The sequence below is a fragment of the Anastrepha obliqua genome, chromosome 4 (assembly GCF_027943255.1).
Source record: "Anastrepha obliqua isolate idAnaObli1 chromosome 4, idAnaObli1_1.0, whole genome shotgun sequence".
NCBI lineage: Eukaryota > Metazoa > Arthropoda > Insecta > Diptera > Tephritidae > Anastrepha > Anastrepha obliqua.
The window spans coordinates 119,137,370-119,148,790 of NC_072895.1; the positions used below are offsets into that span (position 1 = coordinate 119,137,370).

At 39.7% G+C, this 11,421-nt stretch overlaps 1 long non-coding RNA gene across 1 annotated transcript; it reads right to left on the reverse strand.

The window, feature by feature from the left end:
• Positions 1–1,498: 1,498 nt before the first annotated feature.
• LOC129246314 (uncharacterized) lies at positions 1,499–2,488 on the reverse strand. Its single transcript, XR_008582456.1, has 3 exons — positions 2,226–2,488; positions 1,630–2,146; positions 1,499–1,568 (listed from the first exon to the last, which is right to left on the reverse strand). It is a non-coding gene; the product is annotated as an uncharacterized LOC129246314 (long non-coding RNA).
• Positions 2,489–11,421: the final 8,933 nt, after the last annotated feature.

Sequence of the window (11,421 nt, forward strand, 5' to 3'; positions counted from 1 at the left end):
AAACGAAAGAAAAAAATTAAAAAAATATTTGCTAAATTTCATGTTGAGCTCAAATTTCGCAATTTTCTTATTGATCTACATATAAAAGCGAAAGAAATACAGATATCGGGGGAAAATATAGACTTCAAGTGAAAAAAATAATTTTCCAATTTTTGTTTTAGACCCAGATTCGAAAAGCTTGAAAATTAAAGAAAACCCCGAAATGAAAAGAAAGTATAAAAAACATAATTTTCAAAATTTCATCTTGGAACCAAAATTCGAAAAAAATGATTGTCTATACAAATATAGAGACAGATTGACGTTAAATGAAAGATGATTCTCGAAATTTCATCTTGGGTCCATCTATACTAAAGGGTGATCAATTTAAAGTTATCGGATTTTAAATTGAAGTAAAACAACGAAAATTCGAATTGATTGGTCAATCTTTATTTTTTTTGTATAAAACCACTCATGACATTTATTTATTAAAGATAATCTCTTTCGAAAGTTGGCCGCAACTGCGCCGTAATTCGGTCACCCGTAAACAACCATTTTGGAGGACTCGCTAGAGGACTACTGTCGGTACCTCGTGAATAACTTTAGTAATGTTGGCTGCTTCCAATGCCTCAATCGAAGCTGGTTTCTTCACAGAGCATTTAGACTTTACATACTACCTCAAATAAAAGTCCAAAGCTGTGATATCACACGATCTTGGTGGTCAATCCACTATTCCGAGACGAGCGATAAATAGCTCACCTAAATGACGACCCAGTAGATACATTGTTTCACGGGCTGTATAGCAAGAAGCTCCTGTTGAAACGTTGGAACCAAATGTGGTGGAAATCTCGGGCTTCAATTTCCGGCACCAAAAAGTCGTTTATCATGGCGCGAGCGTTTACCATTCACTGTTACATCGGCGCCAGCCTCGTCATTGAAGAAATACGAGCCGATGGTTCCTCCAACTCGTAGGCCGCATCAAGCCGTTATGTTCAATGGATGTAATGGCTGTTCTCTGCAGCACAAATATGGTAATTTTGCTTATGCACGTAGCCATTAAGTCAAAAATGGACCTCATCGCTTAACACCACAAGTTGGCAAAAGCACGTGATGAGAGAGCGTCGATTTTCGTAACACATTTACACGATTTGTAAACGTTGTTGGGGCGTTAATCTTCCCATGATGAAATGTCAATGAATACTGAAAAAAATGAGGTATTTAGTTTCACAGTATTCACGCTTGATCTGTCAAAAAACCCTTTTGTAAAAAGTACGTCGAATCTGATCACCGCTTAGTTTTCGAGAAATTTAGTTATCATTTGAGATTTTATTCATTTTCTATAAAATTATAAAAAAAAAACTTCAAACCTTAAAAAAAATTAAAAATAATAAGCTTTTTCTTATACTCACACAATACCCGGGCATGATGAGGATTTCATATACTCTGTTTTTGGTTCATTATAAGAGGACTTTACCTCATAATTCCCTGCTCATTTAAAAGTAGTCATTTTTGGGTAAGGAGACTTCTCACCGTACTTCAGGACTGTTATCATTATTGGTGCCTCCAAGTAGACAAAATTGAATTCCGTTATGCTGCTACAAATAACCGTTATGTGAACATTACTATTAATTAATATACATAAGTCTAGCATACCCTACTGTAGCCTTCCAAGTAAACTAACTGACCGATTAAAAGAATGGAAGCAGCTGCGTTGACAGCTTCTACAGTTCACATATAAAAACATTCTCAGAATGCGTCAGCCATATCAAATTTAAGTTTAAACCGCAACTACACAGATTTAGATTTACACACGTGCGCCTAGTGGGGTACTGGGCTAAGCAAACTGGTTACTGTTGCGTGCAACCTCTTTCGGCATTGACTTAACGTGGTTTTTTTGTTCTTCATGCGGCCAAGATGGCCTTTTTTATTTCAAAAAATTTTCAATTTCGCCGCTTGCTGACCATTTGACCATCTGAAGGTGAAGCCAACAACTAAAGGACCGGCTGCGCGCTCACTCCGCTCCACTCCACTCCACTCCACTCCACTCCATTCCACTCGTCGGCTGCGTGCGGAGAGATGCTATCAAAAGTGTCAGACCTTGTGCAACACACCGATGATTGAGTGCGTGCAGATGCGTGCACAGATGTAGCTTTTTCTCTGGTAAAAAGTACTTGAGTAGAAAAAAAGAAAAACCAAAAAATCAGAAATCTTCATTGCGGTTGCTGGAGATGACGAAGGTATTTACTTACTTCGCTTCATGCGTGTCTTTTCTATTCACTATTTGCTGCATGCGGATAGTACAAATACAAGATTTCCATTGTAGATCAGCTTCAGGTCGCTCGACGTCCTTTTTGTAAACTTTTCCGCTTCTACTTTTATTTTAGAGTTTTTTCCTGCGCCCATTTCTTCCATTTGAATGTGTTGTGCATTTTTGCGGCACGCCTGCTGATGGCAGCACTTATTACTACACGCATAAAAAAGTTCGACAGTTGTTTTGTGTCAAATGTGTGAACTGTTGTAATGGCTTTGGCGTTGTACGTGAATGTATGTATGTGTACGTGCGCTTGTTTCGTATGTAAAGCGGTGCTGCGCGTTTTCAAGGACTATCTTCGCCACCAAAGTTGTTAACTAAGAAATGAATTGCGAACGACTTTTTTTCTGTTTTGGGTTGATTTTATTCTATTTGATTTCTTTTGTCGTAAACAATTTTTAATTTTATTTTAAAAGTAAAGTATTTTATATTGAACCAAATTATTTTGAGAAATATCTCATAGAAAAGCTTCGAAAATTAAAAAAAAAAAATTGCACAACTATTTGGAATATCGCAATTCAACAATTATGCATCTATAGAATGGTGGCAAACGCTCTGTGCTAGAGAAATTTCGGTGCAGACCTCAAACCTCTGGAGTCATGATTTTTTATCAAGGTTTTCCCATCTAGATTTTTCTTATATTTCTGCATCCTGGAAAGTTTTAGACCAAAGTGTTTTTTTACATAAACGCCAAGAATTGCAGAGAATTCGAAAATCAAAGTTTTCTGAATGGGACGAGTGACCAAATATATTTTATGACAACAATTTTTGAAAATTTAAAGAGTTAATTTCTCATTGTATGGATTTATTTTGCGCATTTATTTAAAACTAAAACAAGAAACATGGACTAACATTTAGTGTAACACTGTTCCCCAAGCATTTTTGCAATAATACTTTTAAATTTCATAAAAAAGTGTATTAGCAAGCCAAAAGTAGTAATAAATAGCATCTTTTTTTCCGTAGGCCCCTAATATGAACTGCAGTGCGTTTAGTAACCGGAGCATAGGTACTTATTGACAATTCATTTGCTGCTGATTTAATTTTAGTAACTCGTGGAGGATGGTTCCATGTGTAGAAGTCCACGCAAGTGGGGAAAGTTACTGATCGCCATTCACTTGGGAGTGGCCAGGACGATTCTTCTACATATGGTTCAAGCAGCTCACAACGACCGGGATTAGTCCACGTATCCTCTGGGTAGCTTTCGAACACCCGTTCGGGAGTGAGCTAACGTGAGAAGGCGAAGCATTCCAGGATAGCTGGTTGTGCGCAGGGTTTGGGACCCGCCACATAAAAATCCCCCCCAATGAAAAGAACTGCAAAGCCTCGGATGAGAACTGCCTTTACTGATGACAACTCCTGCAAACGAAATAAGGAATATGATTTGAGGGCATGCACCTGGAATGTCCGGTCCCTTAATGGGGAAGGTGCCTCTGCCCGGCTGGTTGATGTCCTCGTGAGAGTAAAGGCTGACATCACTGCCATCCAAGAGATGCGATGGACGGGGCAAGGTATGAAAACCATAGGACCTTGCGACGTCTACTACAGCTGCCATGTAAAGGAGCGCAAATTCGGTGTCGGATTTGTTGTGGAAGAGAGACTTCGTCGCCAAGTACTGTCGTTCACTCCGGTGGACGAGCGTCTCGCAATAATCCGCATCAAAGCGCGATTTTTTAACATCTCGCTAATTTGCGCGCACGCCCCGACGGAAGAAAAGGACGATGCGACCAAAGATTCCTTCTATGAGCGCCTGGAACGTTCCTATGAGCGCTGCCCCCGCCACGACATAAAAATCGTGCTTGGCGACTTCAACGCCAGGGTGGGCAAGGCGGGAATTTTTGGTCCCACAGTCGGAAAATTCAGCCTGCACAACGAAACATCCGGTAACGGACAGAGGCTGATCGACTTCGCCGGGGCCCGAAACATGGTAGTCTGCAGCACCAGATTCCAGCATAAGAAGATTCACCAAGCCACCTGGCTGTCTCCTGATCGAAAAACGCGAAACCAGATCGATCATGTTGTGATAGATGGAGGACACGCTTCTAGTGTATTAGATGTACGTACAATCCGAGGACCCAACATCGACTCGAATCATTACCTTGTTGCAGCCAAATTGTGCACCCGCCTCTGTGCAGCAAAAAACGTACATCTACCTACGCAAAGAATGTTCGACATCGAAAAGCTGCAATCACAACAGACAGCCAGAAGATTCGCCACTCGACTCTCACTCCTGCTCTCAGAGAGCACTGCCCAACAAACCGGCATGCGCGAGCAATGGAGCAACATTTCTCGTTCCCTACGTACCGCCGCCGAAGAAGAAATCGGATTCCGGCGAGCCCGAAAAAACAATAGGTACGACGAGGAATGTCATGCTGCCGCAGAAAGAAAGGATGCTGCCTATAGAGCCACGCTGCAATCGGGCGCAACGCGAGCCATGTGGGATCGCTACAGAGAGCTGAAAAAGGAAGAGAGACGTATTATCCGAAAAAAGAAACGAGAGGCCGAAATACATGAGTGCGAGGAGCTTGAAATGCTGGCCAATAGGAACAACGCCCGAAGATTCTACCAGAAAGTTCGGCGGCTTACAGAAGGTTTTAAGACCGGTAAGAACAAAGACGGCGATCTGATGACTGACGTACAGAGCAATCTTAACATATGGAGAGAACACTTCTCGAACCTATTAAACGGTGGCAGCTGCGCATGTCATAGAGAATGTAAAGATCCCGATACCCCAATCGTTGACGACGGAATTGTCGTTCCGTTACCCGATCATGACGAGGTGAGAATAGCAATATCACGGCTAAAGAACAACAAAGCCGCGGGCGCCGACGGACTGCCGGCTGAGCTATTCAAACATGGCGGCGAGGAGCTGGTAAGGTGCATGCATCAGCTCCTATGCAAAATATGGTCGGATGAAAGCATGTCTGCCGATTGGAATTTAAGTGTGCTCTGCCCAATCCATAAGAAGGGCGATCCTGTAATTTGTGGCAATTACCGCGGGATTAGTCTTCTAAATATCGAATATAAGGTTCTAGCGAGCGTATTGTGTGAAAGATTGAAGCCCACCGTCAACCAACTGATTGGACCTTATCAGTGTGGCTTCAGACCTGGAAAGTCTACCATCGACCAAATATTCACAATACGCCAAATCTTGGAAAAGACCCATGAAAGGAGAATCGACACACACCACCTTTTCGTCGATTTAAAAGCTGCATTCGACAGTACGGAAAGGAGTTACCTGTATGCCGCAATGTCTCAATTTGGTATCCCCGCAAAACTAATACGGCTATGTAAGATGACGTTGCTCAACACCAGCAGCGCCGTTAGAATTGGGAAGGACCTTTCCGAGCCGTTTGATACCAAACGAGGTTTCAGACAGGGTGACTCGCTGTCGTGTGACTTCTTTAACCTGATGTTGGAGAGCATATTACGAGCCCCAGAACTTAATCGCTCAGGCACAATATTTTATAAGAGCGTACAATTGTTGGCGTATGCCGATGATATAGATATCATCGGCCTTAACAACCGCGCTGTTAGTTCTGCCTTCTCCAAACTGGATAAGGAGGCAAGGCGAATGGGTTTGGTGGTGAACGAGGACAAAACGAAGTACCTCCTGACTTCAAACAAACAGTCGGCGCACTCGCGTATCGGCACCCACGTCACTGTGGACAGTCATAATTTTGAGGTTGTAAAAGACTTCGTGTATTTAGGAACCAGCATTAACACCGATAACAATGGCAGCCTTGAAATCCAACGTAGAATCTCTCTTGCCAACAAGTGCTACTTTGGACTAAGTAGGCAATTGAGTCGTAAAGTCCTCTCTCGACGAACAAAACTAACACTCTACAAGACTCTCATCATGCCCGTCCTAGCGTATGGCGCAGAAGCTTGGACGATGACAACATCCAATGAAGCGACGCTTGGAGTGTTCGAGAGAAAAATTCTGCGTAAGATTTTTGGACCTTTGCACGTTGGCAACGGCGAATATCGCAGACGATGGAACGATGAGCTGTATGAGCTTTACGACGACATAGACATAGCGCAGCGAATAAAGATCCAGCGGCTTCGTTGGCTGGGTCATGTCGTCCGAATGGATACAAACGCTCTGGCTTTGAAAGTATTCGATGCGGTACCAGCTGGTGGTAGCAGAGGAAGAGGGCGGCCTCCTCTGCGTTGGAAAGATCAGGTGGAGAAGGACTCGGCTTCACTTGGTGTGTCCAATTGAGAAGAAGAAGAATTCGTGTATCAAAACATAGCTAATTCTCCTCCAAAAATCATACAAAAAATGTTCCAAATTACTATGTAATAATTAAAAAAGAAATTCAATAAATTTTCGTAAAAATTTGAAATTTTTCAATACGAGTTTTTAGAAAAATTTCCTTTATACAATTTTATAGCACATTGAATTTTGATGCAACGCAAAGTAAGTTTTCAGTGGCTCAAACCTTGCGCTGATTTTTGACAATTTTTCTTTGCGGGCAGTCTACTGCATTCTCTCCACATAACGAATGCTCGAATTTTTTTGTATAAAAGATCATAGATCAGGAAGACATAGAAGCCAAAATTCAACTAAAAGATCATTAATCTTTTAGGGATCCTGATATATCACAGAAGTATTGTAAAGGATCTTTCAAAAGGCACCGCTAGATGTTGTTTTTAAATAAAAAATGTGAAATATTCGATTCCTTATTCAAAACACGGCTCTTAACAATTATATGTAGAAATTACATCATTTAAATATCCACCTCAAGCACACCCACAGTTAAAATGGTAAGATCCGCCAACCAGTCGATTTTGTTCAGCAAAACTTTGCTCTACAGCAGCAATATTCTCAACAGAACGTACAATTGCCGACTTGCTAGTCCTTTTTCTTAAAATTTTTTCAACAACCTTTGACTTGTCAACCAAAAAAAAATCACGCAAAAAATCGCAAAAATTGTAAATTATGTTGTTCTTAGAGATCGACCATATTTTATAATGTTACAATAATTTGAACGCGTTGTTCTATGGTCTAAAATTATATAACTGTCTACTTGGCAAATGTCAAAGATATCATTAAAAAAGATACCGTCTAGGAAATATTCACCTCTGACATCTAGGCGTCACTTTTGAATGGCCTTTTATTTTTAAAAATCCCTACCTAGCTTAGTCACCTGTATATTCTGGAATTTACAAAACTTTTCAAACCTTACTAACACATAAACACCTCTTTCATATTACTAAATGTTTGCCAATTTAAAAAAAAATCGCAGTACATCATCATATTTTTCAGACGATTCAAATATCTAATGAGACAAGGTCTATCGATTTTTATTGTCACAGACTTGGCTGGCAACGTAACGCAGTAATTCTGGTAGTATGATAATTATATCATCGAAAGCAGTTTGATAGAAGAAAGCGCCTAGATGGCAGATTGCTAGTGTGGGATCCAGTATCAACTCTTTGAGCCACAAAGAATATTACTTGCGTGAAACTGAATTCCCCAAAGAATTACTCAATGTAAAAATGTATAATACTCTGTGATCATAAACATCATGTGAACACATCTCTCCTTCGCAATGCTACTTTTCCTTAATTTTCGAGTGCTATGAGATTGATTTCCATTCATTCATTTTCGTCCAATTTTGAGTTGGTGTTGATTACTTCTTTCATACACCACTTAAATCCAGCAATGAAAAAGTGTTCACTACGCAGCAGAGTGAACTTGAAAACGTCAAAGCGTGCGGCAATTTCAGCACCAAAAATAGGCAGTTCTTCATAAATGCATGAGGGAGTAAAAATTCTGCATATTTGGAAGGTGTTAAATTCTGACAGCTCGGCCATCAAAGGCGGCGCAAAAGACTTTCGAGTAAAGCATTTACGAAATAAAATAAGATATAGAAAAATAAGAATAAATAAGGAAATAAAATATAAAAATTAAAAAGCGGCACTAAAATTTATAAAAGTTGTTAAACAAATAATTTGTATATTATACGTGCATGTGCATCTTCAGAACTATATGAAGTCATAGAAAAGTTTGTGTGCCAAATATTGTGGGGCACAAAGCACTGATTTTTTTTTTTTGCAAGAAACACCAAAATTTTCACTACAACGGTTCGTTTATTCAATTGAATTTATAAAACGTATTATATAATATTTTAAGACTCCCGCCAAAATATTAAGATTCAAGGGAACTGAAGCGATTTTGTTTTTTTTATAAACTATCTTTTTCATTTATTTATTTTTATTTTATAAAAACTTTTACTTTTACCTTTAAAAATATTTTTTTCAAGAAATTACCTCCGACGATAGACTAGTTTATGCTTACAAGATCAGCATACAAATTTTTAAAAATTTTACCAGCGGAAGCAAAATCATGAGGTTTTTGGAAGTACTTTCTAATCGGTTCAGCTCACGTAAAACTTGATAGTTTCCCGAAATATTTTGATTGTAGCCTTAAAATATAATACATTTTATAATTCCGATGGAAACACAGTCCCGATTTTTGTTTTGTTTTTTTGTTGGCTGGCGAGTGAGGCACCCTAATGTATATGTAAAGCTGTATGTACTATATGCAAATGCGTAAGCACTCCCGGTTGAATTCGCAGAGTTCTAAGCGACCTCTATACACACATGCATGCAGATAGCTACGGACTTTTAATAAAAAAACTTAAGTGACTTAAGCAAATTTTTCTTGGAAGGCAGAAATTCCTATTTTATGCCGAAAAATTTAGTATTTGAACGAACATTTCTTAGCATGACAGCTTGGAGTAAGGCTCAGAATCCAAATGTTCTTTAAAGTCAAAACTGTCGTGGCTCACAGGTAAAAAGCGATAAGTCAACTTAAGCGTTTTTCTCAAAAGTGCTCAAATAGGTACATATGCATGTCTTGTATGTAGTGCAACACATGTTTATCTGCATATGTCTGCGCCCAGTGGATCTGACAGCCAGCCTGTCTGCTGCTGAAGTGACTGCCACACAAAGTGTTGAAATGATGCAAGTATGTACTTGCTACACAAACTCATGAAACGGTAGAAGGGTGTGCGGAGGAAGCGGGTCAGGCGTCGACGGCAGCAATGAAGTGCTAGTGGCGAGTGATGCTATTTGACGTATGTCTATGCGTACTTGAAAGTTCTGTTGCATGCGTTGGCTCGCTTTGTAAGGGGCATGCTGCATGCAACAGCAATTGCCGCGCTGGTATAATTTCGGCATAAGCTAAAACAACAAATATGCATAGCTTGCCTTGCTTTGGATTACAAAACAAAAATTTCAGAAAAAAACGGTGCATTTGGCGTTTCATTTGAAATCAAACTAACAAACAACAGCTCGAGTGGTTTGTCAGCAATATTTCAAACAGAGCGACACATCACACCACAGTAAGGCGTCCGACAAAAAAAAAAAAACAAAAAAAAAAAACACAACATTAGTCTAAAAACGAACGTGAACTTCATTGCTTTCCTAGGAATATGTAAAATCTGGCGTTGTAGGGGTCAAAAGACAAAGCGAGTGGAAAATAGGCCGCTTGGAAGAAAAAAAAAGAATTACAAAAAAAACGAAAATAAAGTAACCGAAAAGCCACAACAAGCCACCCTGTCCCAGTCCCTATCACTGATATATAACAAGTACCCGGTGCACACTACATAGGCAAAAGTGTTGCCGCAACTGCATGACAATTGTTGTTGTTGTTGTGCATTCTGCTCTTACCGCTCTCTAGCACTTTTCGCCTTGGCCTTTGTTTTTCATCTGAAATTGTAAATACTTTTCGTTAACTCATTATTAGACACTCGCTTAATCATAAAGCCAACAAAAAGCGACAACAATTGTTGTTCGTGCTATGTATGCGTGTATTGTTGTTGCTGTTGTCGCTGTTGTTAGTTTGTAATGTCAGTTAAACTGACAACAAATTTCGTTTTGTAATAAATTGCGTTGGCCACTCACAACACTCCACTCCACACCACTTCACTGCACTTCCCCTCCTTCATAGCCCACCACCATTTTAACCCTTCACTCCACAACATTCGAAATGCTTGTGTATGTGTGAATCCACGCTGGACACTCAAGTATGTTGTTAAAGTAATTTGTTGCCGCCACCAACATACGTTACAAAGTTGTTGTTCACTTGTTGTTGTTGTTGTTGTTGTTGTTGTTGTTGCTTTCGTTATTGTTATTTCAAATGTTTCAGTCTCAAATTTAGCTCCAAAAATGATTTTCTTCCCAAAAATAGTCGAATGAATTTATTTGTAAGTAAGTAATTTAACATTGCATGCCCATGTAAGTGCGTGTGTGAGTGAGTGTAAGCGTGTGCGGTTGTCATCTTGAAAACTGTTGAATTTCTCACTTCTCATAACGCTGACGCATTTTGCTGTTATCATATCCTCCTCTTCTTTATGTCGGCCTCAATTCATTCAACGTGTGGCATCAAGTGTTTCCAAGTGCTCAACTATGGATATGTAGCGATCTTGTACGAAGATACCACATATACGTATGTGTATACATTTTTGTGTGTATTTCACGTATACAATTCCTGAGTTAACGATACAGTTATCATTTGTGCTAAATTTCATTTTACTCGTAACAGCAGCTCGAATATTCCTCGATCAAATTTCCAGTACTTTTATGGTTCGAAAGAGGTTCAGATCACTGTGGCTGAACCTGCTAGGCGCTCAGTATTTTAACACGAAAGCGGAGTCGATTTCGCATCACAGCTTAAACGTTTCCTATCCATCACAGAAGAAAACTATTTTTCATATTTTAAGGCCCGTCTCTCGGTAATCAAAAGTCAGCCTGAAATAAGTTTTCTATAGACAGAAAATCCAAACAGGTGTGTACAGAAGAGCTCACTCTAAAACTGTCCGATTTCATCTAAAATCACCGTAGATGTGGCCACATACTGATTTCGTAGTATGTACAACCATACAACCAACCATGATCGCAGAGGGGCAAACTTTAAAAGAAATCAGAGTAAACAAAACTTGATAAAATAATATTTTCCCGCCTTCCCGGTCCCATACGACTACAACGCTGCAAATGCAGAAGTGATATCTGTAGCTATGTTCCTCGTCTGGCATAATTTTGATGTAGGAAGAAAAATTAAAAACTGTAGAAGGGTCCAGAAATTGGGAGAATAGATCAGGCTAAATCTTCGAAACATCATACCG